Source organism: Camarhynchus parvulus, chromosome 5 (assembly GCF_901933205.1).
Source record: "Camarhynchus parvulus chromosome 5, STF_HiC, whole genome shotgun sequence".
Lineage (NCBI taxonomy): Eukaryota > Metazoa > Chordata > Aves > Passeriformes > Thraupidae > Camarhynchus > Camarhynchus parvulus.
In genome coordinates, this window is record NC_044575.1 from 28,719,670 (window position 1) to 28,733,089 (window position 13,420).

General features: G+C 40.0%; 1 protein-coding gene across 3 annotated transcripts in view; it reads right to left on the bottom strand.

Annotated features, from left to right (window-relative positions):
- The window catches only part of RAD51B (RAD51 paralog B), a 395,953-nt gene that overhangs the window by 115,079 nt on the left and 267,454 nt on the right, over window positions 1–13,420 (bottom strand). The gene's annotated exons all lie outside the window — the stretch shown is intronic.

Here is a 13,420-nt window from a genome sequence, read left to right on the forward strand (position 1 = left end):
AGGAATCACATAGTTCTATCAGATTTACCTAAATACAACCACTCCTAATAAGTTTCATTTGCAATGATTAACGTGCCTGGATTAAACCCAGTAATTTTTCATTCCTTGCTAATGGGGCAAATGTAACTTGGAAGGAGTCTGTATGCAATCACTGGAGGTTTTATTTGTATAACTTTTCTGGAGGTTGACTATGACTATATTCGATTGCCTGTGGGTGGCTGTGGGACAGGCAGACAGCTGAGTGAAAAACTATGACAAAGAAATCTTGTCCCATTTCCTGCCTGTGCTTCATTCACTAATGAGCACTGCTCTGGGTCATTCTCAAGATTTCTTCATCTGTTGTTGTCTCGTCTGCAAAGGGGCACCCCGGCAGTGGAGCTGTTGTCAGCTTGTCTTGAGAGTTTATTCTGCTGCCTCTCACCCTTGCAGCTGTGTGGGATTTTAAGTGCCTGGCTGTAAACAACTCCATATTTTGTGCTTCTTTTTGGATGACTTGAAGACCAGTCTAAGGCCAGATGTGTTTGCTGGTGTAATCTGTTTCTCATTTCTTCTGATAAATGCATATCTCAACAACTAATAATAAAGTGAAATCAGGATTTATCTTCAGTTGTCTTCTTCAGTTTGATTTCTATTGGAAAGAAAATGTTAATAAAACATAGCTAAGTCCTCAGTCTCTTTTCTTCCTGGAGTATTTGAAATGTTCACTGAACATAACCCTACAAATAAACAACCAGGCTAGTGAATCTGATGCCATGAGATTCCTGCTGTAGCAACCAATATCCCTTTTGCTAGCTTGTGGAAACAAAACTATTTTGCTTCTTTAAAAAACAGTTTTTCACTAACATGGTGTCATCTATTCTTGTTTCTTTTGTCAGACCAGTTCACTTGATTTCTTCCTGGTAACATGTTTACTCTTTTTAACAGGATTCTTTTATAAAAGGCTTCTACCCTGGATTCAGCCTTCTCCTACAGCAAACTGTTCTGTTACCAAGTCTAGTCTATTGGTGAGGAAATTTATTAGAGGATGCACGTAAGGACTGCAACTCTCTCCTCATGCCTAGGGTTCAGTAAGTCTCTATCCAAGGAAAAGGAAGAAATCACACCCAATTTCATTGTATCAAAGTGCTGTCTTTTAATTTGTGTTGTAAAATGGTATTGCATTACCTTTCCCCTTCAGGTATAAAGGTGAGGCAGTGGGAAGGGGACCCCTAGCCCCAAACCCTGGGCGCAACCTTAAGCCTAACCCTAGGCAGCAAAGGCAGTCTTGGGCTAAGGCAGGTTCCAAGGAAAAAGCTGTGGAGGAAGCCATGTTGTGGCAGTTTTGGGTTCCCCTTGGGATGCCTTTTGGAGCTGCAGTGTGCCTGGAGATCTGGGCTTTGTGGTTTTCAAAACCCTAACCCTAGGTGGAACCCTAACCCTAGGCAGTAAAGGCAGACTTGGGCTAAGGCTGGTTCCAAGGAAAAAGCTGTGGAGAAAGCCATGCAACAGCTTAGCCTATCCCTGGCCACTAATGACCTGCAAGACATGTACTGCTGCAGTGCAACGCAGAACTCTTCTGGCCATGATCCTCCTCTTCTTTCCAGTTAGATCATGGCCTTATCCACTGCCACCCCTCATATCTATTATAATGGGACCCTTACTCTTAATTAAAACCACTGCTTAAGTGTGTCAAAGATACTGCTCCAACAGAAAGCAATTCCATCAGGCATGGCTTTGATAGAAGGCTTCCAATCCTCTTGTATCTGCTACATGGTTTTTGCATCCTCTGCACATTGAAATGATTAGATATGGATGGTCATAAAAACAGTTTATATAAAGTCATAGGGTTGTCCTTTACCCAGGAAGACTTTCAGATAAATGCTCTAGTTTCATCCCAAAGGAGATTTTGCCAAACCCTCTAACTCTAAGAGGGAGAGGAAACTCTTTCCACAGTGCTAAGCAGTTCTACTTATAGATACACCAAACCAGCACCTACTTTTATTGAAGATAATTGTTCCCTGACAGTACTCAGAAGCTCATCTATTGTCTTCAATCACACTAATGAATGTTAGTTACTCACTCAGCCTTGCTAGTTCTGTTCAGAAAAGGGTTCACAAAAAACCTAAGTAAATTATATTTCTTCCATGCCTCTTCAGATTTATTTTAACACCCAAGTACAAAAACTGTAACTGTATACATAAGCCACCATGACTGGCCTAACTGAAGACAACTGTTTAAACTGGCAAAGACACAATTTATTCTATTAAAACCACTCATGATGGTATGTGAGAAGGAAAGAAGCCCTTTTAGCTTTTAAGAAACAAATAATTTCTAGGGATAGTAATTAGGAAAACAAACACAAAACATTTGTATTTGTAAACTGAGTATACTTGCTGTGGCCTGACTAAAATGTGCTAAATCTAATCTTGGATTTTTTTTCTTCAAAAAACCTCCACACTTCAAGATGCTAGTAACATAAGAAAACTAAGAACAGGCAGAATCATTCCCCCACTAGCCCATCTGGATTTTCAGCATTTTACTGAGCTTTCGTATCTATTATGTGAAATAAAAACCAACCTGTTTTCAGAAGGCTACTTTGGTGAGTGGTTTGAATTAATTTCATTTCTTAATTTAATTTCTCAGGACATTCAGAGCTTTTTTTCTATTTTCTGTGTTGAACTTAGTGGGTTTTCAGAGTCACAATACCAACAATGCAGTATGGTAGCTATTTCTTCCTGTATCTAGCATGGTTTTACACACAAACTGATCATACCTCAAATATCTAATTTGAGGCCCTCATTCTCCTGCCTTTAATGGTATATAGCTGACTTACTATGACACCTTAAGGAACATTTCTTACACTTGACCCTCTCAGTAGTTTCATGGGATTCTCCCTATTCTCTTTGCATTCTTACCAAATGCTTTTTTCACTATGACAAATCACCAAGCCCTCAGATCACTTGCTTTAAACAAAAGAAGGCTATTTTATCTAGGTAATGTTCTTTCTCTGTCTACAGTAATGTTGGTAGAACTTGCACAAAACATACAGTTGTGAGAAGAATTAGATTTCAGATTTATGGAAACTGACTCTAACATAAATGTGTGGAAGTGTCATTTTGTACATCATGGGCCATGGTAACCTTGAATAACAGGAAATCAATGCAAGGATGCACCTTGAATGGGAGACAAAGCTGATATATATATTTGTAGGCTGCTTTTATTGTCTGTCCAGAAATTTCAAAGCATCATATAGAAGGAGTGAACTCTGGATATCAGAATCAAAATACACACCTACATTTTTCAAACATCCCAGCACCACAGCATTGCCTCTAATGGGATGCAAATCTGTTTCTCCAGTGTCTCTTGGAATGCAGAGGTAGGACATGGCCTAGACAAAGCCAGAGTAGAACTAACACACAGCAAGCTAATCAGAATTTCACGATTGCAGGAGTATCTTTAAATTGTAACCTGAGGTTAGCTGATGACACAGTCATTGCCTGAATCGTCTGAAAATCTGAAACAATGGCTCTGAGCATGGTAAACTTTATCACTAATCTGACAGTGTGTCATCCTCCTGACTTGAAACATGGGGAGAGGGACAGCAGGAATTCTGCCACTTCAGCAGACAAACCTATGGGCAGAGCAGGAACAGAAAAGTACAGTAAACCTGACTCAGTCTCTAGCAGACACATTCAGTAACATGACTGAACTTTACACTCAGGACACTGGGTGCCTGTCACATTCAATAAGGAAATGGCATCTTTTACTGCTTCTGTGGTGAGCAACAAGGCAGAGGAAGAATCACACGGCAGAGAAGCAGCAAAGCAGAAGTACCGGGGTCCAAACCCAAGTTTTAAAAACCTCATGTGATCTAAATAAATACTAGCACTGCCATACCTGATTTGGGGCTGTCATGAAAGCGAAGCCTAGAGAAACAGTGTCCGCCCTTAACCTCCTGAACTATCAATTTTCCTCATCTAATACTGCAGAAAGGTTAAGCTGCAGTGCCCTGCGCTTCCTCACATTTAAATTTAGGGTAGCCAAGGGCAACAAAGACTCCTTCCTCTCCAGCCTGATAGCAGAGCTCTTCCTTCCTTTTGTTCACATGAAGAACAAACACTGAGTTGAACAATAACAGTGGATGCTTCATTATGATGCTCTCTTGGGCACCCAGCCCTGGTTAGCATTATCTTACCCCTTGGTTTTGTTTTAAAGGAAACTGTGAATGGTCTTTTCAATTGCTGGTGTTTCAAGATCAACATTACCTCTACTTCCTCTGTTTTCAAGTTTCCTTATTTTACCAACAATATGTGGCACTATGAAAAAAAAAAGACACCCAGTGAACTGAGAATACTTCCAGTCTGAGGCAAGCAGTAACCGAAGGCCACTTAAACAAGCTTTCCCTGTAAATTAATGCCACACTGTTGGCTGCAGCCCTCAGTGGGCCAGCTCTCTTACCCCTTCTGCCAGAAGAGGCCTTGAATTTGCAAATTCAGTTTATGTATTAAGTTTTCCTGTACATGATAGAGCAATGTCCTTTCTGAGCCCAGGCAGCTGGGACCAGCTTAAGGGACACCTTATTCCCTTTGTGCTCAGATGTGACAGTGGAATTAGTTCATTCTACATCAGAGTAATCAGGGCTTGCTCTGACTTCTATACATTACTTACAAACCTTTCCTAGGGCACAACAAATCTTCCAAATGAAAATCAAACTGTGACTCAGGTGGCTGCCCATCTTTGGTACTGCTAGCCAAACTGGACCACTTGGATAAAAAAAACCTGTTTCTCAAGGAAAACAAAGTATTCTGGATGAATAAAAGTTCATCTAAGTTCTGTTAAACTTGAATAAAGCTATATCTGGTGTTACTCAGCTGGAAGGACTGCAGTGATGAAGCAAGGCAACAGAATTGTAGGGGAAGGAAGGCTGAAAGGCAAAGAAGAAACAACATACCTTTGAGCTCTGGTGCGCTCTGTGTGAGGCCCTGCCTCTGTATCCAACATGAAGGTGGCCAGGATCACATAACAGAACTATCAAAGTTATGCTTTCACCATCCTGATTTAGTGCTTTTGGCTTTTACTACTGCATTGGCTTGATTTTCAAAGGTAATGAGCATCTCCAGGTCCCACTGCCTTTGGTGACAGCTGCAGCTCTAAAAACCAGTTTAATATAGTTTGCATATTGAGAAGAACTGAAGGAAAATAAAAGGCCTATTGTGTATTTATGAAGAGTTAAAACACTACTGATTGGTGGTCTGTGAGTCCCTTCCCTTTTCAAATGAATTTCACTTCATGTTTTGTTTGGTTTTCCTGTTGATGCATCCTGCACCCTCCAGTGCTAAGCTGGTGGGATCCCACATACTTTTCCTGGCATGTGGTGTTTAAAATAAGAGACCTCAGCAATCGGATATCCTCAGCATTTCCAGCTATTGAACAAAATCATGAGAGCTGTGATCCAATTTCAGAGCAGAAGAGGAAAGATATAGAGTAATATTCTCCCTGTGCTGGTATGGGGCAGACAAAAGAAAACTAAGCAAACAGGATGTTCTGCTCCTCTATGGACTTCAGCAAATGCCACAGCAGACAGGATATGGTCTAGCTCACAGCTAGGACTCACAGCTGCAATGTATGTGCCTGACTGCCCAATACCTTTGTTTGGATAATGCACTCACAGCACAAATGCAGCATGAAGAAAAGTAAAAGATGTGGTGTGCAGTTCCCACCTGTCATGTCTCAAGACTGGATCCTTCATCAAGCATATCCAGTCTGAAGGAGGAATGTGGTATTTATAAATGCTACTAAGAAATTATCTCATCCCATCCCTAAATTCACTCAGAACATCTTTGCCAGTGCAACACTTAGTGTTCACAACTTTGGATTTCAGCCTGCTTATTCTAAGCCTATTCACTGAATAGTAAGGCATATCTCAGCTGAGGTCTCCACAACAGTACACAGCACTCAGTTCAGACTACTCAGGCTCTAATATTCCCCAGCATTTTCTAGAAACATCACTCCTCACATCTCAGCTGCTGCTTCTGGGAAGTTCACCTCCATAGAGCTTTGGGAGAGTATGGGAGAATGTTTCTGTAGTTGAAAAACTAGGACGTTTACATGAAAATGAGATTCAGTGGAAAATAAAGTAAAATCTTTTCAGTAACACCTTTTGTTGAACTCTTAATTGTAGCATCATTTGCCTTTGCTTCCTCTTCACCCCTACAGGCTTGTGCTGCCTTGCCTATGTGCTGAGCCCTAAGGCAGACCCTCTGGGGTTATTCAGGTGGCAAACCAAGGGACAGCCTGGGCTGGTACACCACACTCTAGCAAACTGCTGGCTAACCTTGTTTCTTCTCTTATCTCTATAATGCTGCTTTAACTCCATCTGGCCCTGAAATTTAATCTCAAAAGTTTTTGAGGGGTCTTCACAGAACTGAATGACAAATGACCAGGTTTGGTTTCATTACAACATAAACACTGAGAAGCAGTGCTAAAGTTCAAAGGAACATTGCAGAAAATACTTTACAGTAACAGCCCAACATTAAGAATTTTAGGGAACAACTGTAACGAGAAAAAGCATTTGAAGTAAACCACTGTTTGCTGAGAGGGTTTATCACATGTGCCTGTTTCTAAGAAAGTGCTATATATTCCTATTCCATCTTATCAAGCTAGATTTAAGATTATATGAGGAGATAATTTAAATCTGTGACAGGGCAAGTCAACACATCAGATGCAGAAATACATGAAGTTGTTCAGGGTGTGTTAATTCTCAAAACATAGAGAAAGTTTCAAAGAAAAACAGCACTGGGGTCAAAGCAGTGGAAGCCCTATTTGTAAAGTGTTATCCCTGTGCTAGTAAGCCTCTCCTCAGGCAAAGTTTCCTAGTTTTGATGAAGTGCTACTCAAGTGTGCTTGCCTACGCAGAATTGCACTCTGGAGACTTCCAGAGTTTAGACTGTATGTAACTTTTGGATCTCCTCAGCAGAGGCAACAATAAAGTGTCCGGCATTTCTCTTTGGAAAACAGGCTGTACACTTCGGGATTTTACAAGATTTTAGTAATACATAAATTCCTATAGTTAAAGAAAAGTTGCATGTATTACCAAGGGTAAGTATTTTGGGTCATAGTCCTCTATTGCTAACTATATTTTCACAAGATCAAATGACATCAGTGATGGCTTCAACAAACATGTTAGTGGTGAAGCCAGTACAGACATAACCTTTGAGGATAGCAAAAGACACTTAGTTGTGCCTACATGAGAAAAGAAAAAATCACTGAGACTTAACTGTCTTTTACCTTCATAAGCTGCACACACAAACATGAGCCTTTATTTACTCTGGCTGGAAAACAAGTTTTTAAACAGACATTTATTTAGCTTCATACTCATGAATGTGTTCACTTAAGAGCATTAAGTCCATTTTAGGTACATTCGACCTAATTTTACAAATCTGTAGCTTGAAAGATGTGACATCTACATTAAATTCAGGCAATTACTAGAAAAGTCTTAGTCTTCCATGACAATGTTCAGTTCCCAGAACAACATATTGTCACAAATCACAGACACTACCTCCAATCAACAGACAATTACACTCCTTATGTTAAAAACCTTTTGGAAAAAAGGCCATTTGCTTTAGCACTATGCTGAAAACCCAGGGGAGCAGCCTACTTTGATCAGGAATTCATTACAGAGAGCCTGGTAAGGAGAACATTTCTCTGAAAGTGAAGATCATTTTGTCCCAGGAAGCCTATGCCAACCTTGAAAAGAGAGGAACAGACTTACACTCTTCAGTTCATTGTTTTAACAATACTGGATTAAAAGAAATTAGTTTTGATTAACACTTGTATAAATGGGAACAGATTTGGCACACTGCTTGCACTAAAACTTTTTTTGTGCTACATTTAGTAGAATTTCAGACAAATTAAATGCTGGCACTTCAGTTGCAATCAAGTAAAGCACTTAGGAACATGTTTGGCTTTAAGTGCATGACGGCAGTACTGTATCTTCAGTATCTTTACAGGAAAATTTAGAAATAAGCAGGTAATTCAAAACATTGTGCTAAACTGGATTTATCCAGCATAATATCCTCACACAAGTTAAGCTCACAGGAACAAACATGGCCAGAAACTTTATCAATCTACTGCCTATGTACTATGCCACTATGTGAAAGGTCATGTTTGCAGAAACATTTAATTTTATTGAAATTACAGTTTATTTGGTTTCTACTGGATGTAAACCCAAGATGCCTCTAGTCTTCCTTCACCATTAAAATGTTTTCTTTCCCTTTCTCATCATAAACATTTTAGTTGGTTTTGCATCTGTGCTCTGTTTCTCTGTCCTCCTTCATTTGACAGCCATGGAGTTTGGCAACTCCAGCAAGGCTTTGGCAGCGCTGCTGCAGAGCAGTAGAGCAATTCTCACAAACCCATCTAATGAGGACACCCTCACCCAAGCAAACAGGTTTAGTAACCCACTCCTCAAAATGCCATGAATTGCCTGAACAAAAGGACATTTTCATTGATGTCAGCTATATCTGTGTGGGTGACGTTGCTGGCATTGGGATGATGGCATCTTATTTTTTTCTCATTCCTTAGTCCCAGGATGGACTTAACCTACAAATTGATAGTGCTTCTTTGCTCTCATTATTACAAACCTGTTAGAAATAGCATGAGACTTTCAGTGTCCTGTGGGGAATACAGCAAAAATGGTTTCACCCCACAGAGATCCTAACAATGATCAGTTCATCTTTATCCCTCCAATAGGCCTGGAAATCATCAGTGGCACTGCAAATCTTTTACCATCTCAATAGCAATGCACAACTCTATTCCCATTAATCTGTCTTCCACCCATTCACACATCAAGTACAACCCTGCTTCATTTTACAGATTATATCCATGTTGCTTCAGACAAAGGTCACTTTATAGTTACAGTTCTTCAATTGAATAAAAGCTTTTGATGCCGTAAATCATTGTCTTTCACTGTTCAAACCCACACAATACAATACAAATAATGCTGCCCTTTCTTTCAGAATTCCTTTTCTACCTCACTACTTGTTTCTTTACAAAATAAAATGAGGCACTTTTCACTTGCTTCAGCCATAGAAATTAGTTATAGCACTTTGGAGACAGTTTGCCATGCTGCACTACAAACCCAGACCCTATGCTATTTAGAGATCAAAATGAGCCTCTTTCATTACCTTAGTGACAAATGAAACATAATGTACCAAGGCTTCCCTAGATTTAGCTGTTACTAGATCTTTTCCCTTACTAATGTGAAACTTAAGACACTCTCTTCCAAGTGCCACATTCTTTTGTTTCTACATTTAATAAGTTACCTGCCTCAATAGGACATTACATGCAAGGTGCGCACATTTGTGCTCAGACAGGTTGTGTGCAGTGAAAAAGAGGGCAGCAGAAAGGGTGGATTAATAAATTAATTATTCAGTCCTGTGGCACAACCCCCAAACTCTTCCCTTTAGCAATACAAGGTATTTGGGAGCCAGTCAGCAGGAGACACGAAATTTTGAAGTTAAATTTATACACAGTTATACCTTTTATAAAGGAAGAGTAAAACATAGCAAGATAAATCATTATACCAAGTACACTCATGAAAAATGGTAACCATTTAATGGCAACACTGCTTCTTTTAGCACTGAAGGTTCTTACAAGAACTGAGGCCAAAAGCTGAAGGCAGACAAATTCTAATCTGAAATACAGAACAAGGGTTTTGCAGCAAGGCAGCTAAAACTTGAAAATACTGTAAATGCAAACTAGGAACTCACATTTCTTTATGTCTGCAAATAATAGTGATTACTTTTCTAGAAGAAATTATTCAGTGCAACAAAGTTATCAGGTACCTGAAGGAAACGTGTATCATATATGGGAGGTCAGTCTGGATGAACGGATAATTCTATTCATCTTTAAACCCTATGAAACTGAAAATATATCATTACTCAAAAGCACATCCTAGCTCACTAATAGAATTTACCTTATGTTTTCAGTGCTTCTGAGTTTTTCTATGAAGAGCAATGTTAATCACTTAGTTAAAGCATTGAGTCCCAACAGACTCTTCAGCTGGCAAAGAGCCACCGTGTCCCCAACTCCTTTCGCAGCAGCCTCCTCTTGGTAACAGAAGGCATTTGCTTAAGTGAGATGGAATGAGACTTCCACAAACAGCTGAGCTGTTGGTAGGTAACAGCTAGGCTTGTTACATACTTGTATTTATACCCCAAAACACTGCTGCTTCTAAAGCTAGACTTGGATGATCACCCACAGCACACAACTTCAAATCAGTTTCATTTAGCCTATCTTTTTCGCATATGTGTGCACAAAGCTTAGCAGCATCTTCTAGTTCAGCTGGCCTAACCCAGCATGTGCTACATTCAATTTCAATGAAACTGCAATTAAGCAAGAATAGCTCAAAATTTCTTGTCATACCAGAACAGAATTACCAGCTAGCAATTTCCAATCAAAACAGAAATTATATCATAGCGAAGGAGAAAAATAATCTTATAACTTGCACTCTTAAGTAGAGCTGGAGCTCTTTTAATTTTATCCTTCTTTTTAATGGTATGACTTCACTCACTGCAACTGGTTGAAACAGGGAAGCTGCTCTTCAACTGGTATTGAAACAGGGAAGCAACAGCAAGTTCCTAGAACAGCAAACACAAGCTGACAGTAAAATTTCCAATATTTTGCAGTGTTTGATCCAGGTTTCTGCCTTTTTGTCTAAGATCTCTACAAAATAGAGATTGGCTGTCCGACTGGATTCTAAACTCACAATTCAGGTTCATCAAAGAATGACACTGGCAGAACATAACACGACACTGCACTGTAAAGGCAACTGAGGGTATTTTTGGGGTTGCAGTCCACTCCCGCTATAGCACAGAGCAATTTGAAGCAATGAAGGGAGGAGGCTGAAGACTTTTCTTTGCTAAATTTCTGACTGTCCAATCTTGCCTTTCAATCATCACATTTAATTTCTCTAGTCTGAAAGGGGAAATAAAAGAGTGAATGCATAAATGGATTCTCTTCATCCCTGAACACTTCAGGTTTAGAAAAGCAAAGAAGTTTTCTCCAAGGGACCCTTGGGCAGCCTGGAGATCTCCTCTGAGAATAAAAGAGAAGCAGTTCTGCCTTCACTAGGGTCTCCTCCAAAAATTTCTGTGCTTGCACTGAGGCCATGAGATGCAAAGATACCAGGGAAACAGAGAAGCAATTTACATTGACAAAGAAGATTTTGATACACTCCTCCAAATGGGGCAGCATTACCATCTTAATAGCCTTTTGCTCTCAGCCCTCTTCCTGAGGACGCTGGAGATTTTTACAAATGGAGAACAGTTCCGCTTCCCATTTTAACTGCAACAATAGCAGAAGGGCTCCTTAAACTGCATCAAATAGCAGTCTGTGAAATCCCTAAGTAGCCACACTGCCTCTCCTGCCGTTTTATTATCCTCCAGCCCACAGAACAAAGCAGGGGGGAGCTCCTCCTATTTTTTTTTTAGCCTATTCCACACATCCTAATCCCTCAGAGGTGGCAATGAAAATTGCTTGTGGAACTGTTAAATCACACTTTCACTTTGTCTTTCATTCCCCATCCACCCTCGCTAATCAGGGAGCTCCCAGCCACATTTTCCGATATCAATTTGTTTATGGCCTATTGGTTAATGGTCCCGGGATGGGACCCCCTGAGTAAAAAGAAAGAATCCTGGGCACTTCAGCCAGCTGCTACTTCTCACCAGTTTCCACATCCACCCACTTGTTCCCATCAGCCACACTCAGTGTGCTCACCTCCTGACACCAAGGGAATCAAAGTACAAAGCCTGAATGGCAGAGTTGCCTTTGGGAGCAGGCTGGGGGACAGATCCCACTGGTTAATGCTCTGTGGTGTCCCTCCAGCAGCCACAGGCTGGCCCGTGGCTGGGTGCCTGACTGGCATCTTACCTTGCATCCAGCTTCCCTTTAGAAAGAAGCACCAAGTACAACTCTCAGAAAAACTTTAGCCTCTCTTGAACAAGGCAGCCTGGTGCCACTTTCTGTGTCTTATCCAAACCAGACATTTCCTGGTGATTGGCTCCCTTCCTGTTTCCACAGAAATAATGATCACTGAAATGTGGGATGAGACCATGCAATATTTACTTTTACAAATCAGTGAGATGCTTCATGTGAAAGTGCTTACAAGTCTCTGTAAAAGAGTCTGGGGCACATTATTAGGGGAACCATACCCTTCTTTGCTACCCATCTTGGAGAAAAATATCTAAAATAGAAACATAATGATATAGTCAGAAAGTAATAAAAGGCTCACACACAGAAGACCTTCTTGTTGCCTTACAAAATGCACAAAGAATGCCTGATATGAAGACATCAATTACTTAAAGAAATCCAAACTGGTATTTTATCTGTTTGTAGAAAAATGGCAAATGATGTTTTAAATGTACCCCCCAGAAACATGTGGGTATAGGGAAAAGAGCAACTGCCACACTTTTAAACCAGTGATGTCTTCCTATCAGAGTGCTGTTCCATCATTATGTGTAACCAGGCCTATTTGTTCTTTAAAGGTATGGTTCAGCCCTGGGAAAGCTATATTCATGGCTCACAGAAGAGAGCTGAAAAAATTAAGATTGACTTGAAAAAATTCTCTCTGTTTCTGAAATAGGAAAACTTTCTTTCCCAAAGTTTCACTGCATTAATGCCTGAGGACAGAGCAGGAAATTGTCTGCCTTTTAAAATAATGACCAGAAACATCTATGTAACTCAAGATACCCAAGATAGAAAAGTAGCTTATAATCTGCCCTATACTAAAACAAAACACATCAAGACCAACTCCTCCAAGTACTCTCCATTGAAACTAATAAAAATTGTTTCTAGTTCCTGTAGACTTTTAGAATTATTGGTACCAAATAAAGCAGATCAAGTGCCCAAAATGCTATCTAAACATATACTGAAAATAGTATCCAAAGGCTTAGGAAATGCTATATAGACACCTCCTGCCTCATTACAATTATGTAGCTGTATCAAATAGAAGCAAAAATGCACCATAAAACATTCTAATTTCGTTTGTTTTCTGACATTTTGCATCACCTGAGATGTAAGCACATTGAGTCCCTATGAAATATAAATATGTCATTAATCTGGTTGAATGTGAGAAATGTGCAGTCAGAACTGTTCACATCCCTTAAAATGTCCATAGTGCCTCATGGGATCAGTGCTTCTCCATCACTGGAAACTGAGAACCAGCTGTACTCGTCTTATTGCCCTGGCTGCATATCATAGTGTCCTCCCTGAACAGAAAGTGACAGGCACTGATAGTTTTATTCAGTCTGTTAAACTGATGCAGTGATAAGGAGCCAGGCTGCATACCAAAAGACATCAACTCAACAAAATTGATCTATGAAGGTTTGTCAAAAAGTAAGGATGTTTGTTGGGATAAATGGGAAAAGAAGGAAGAGTTGAA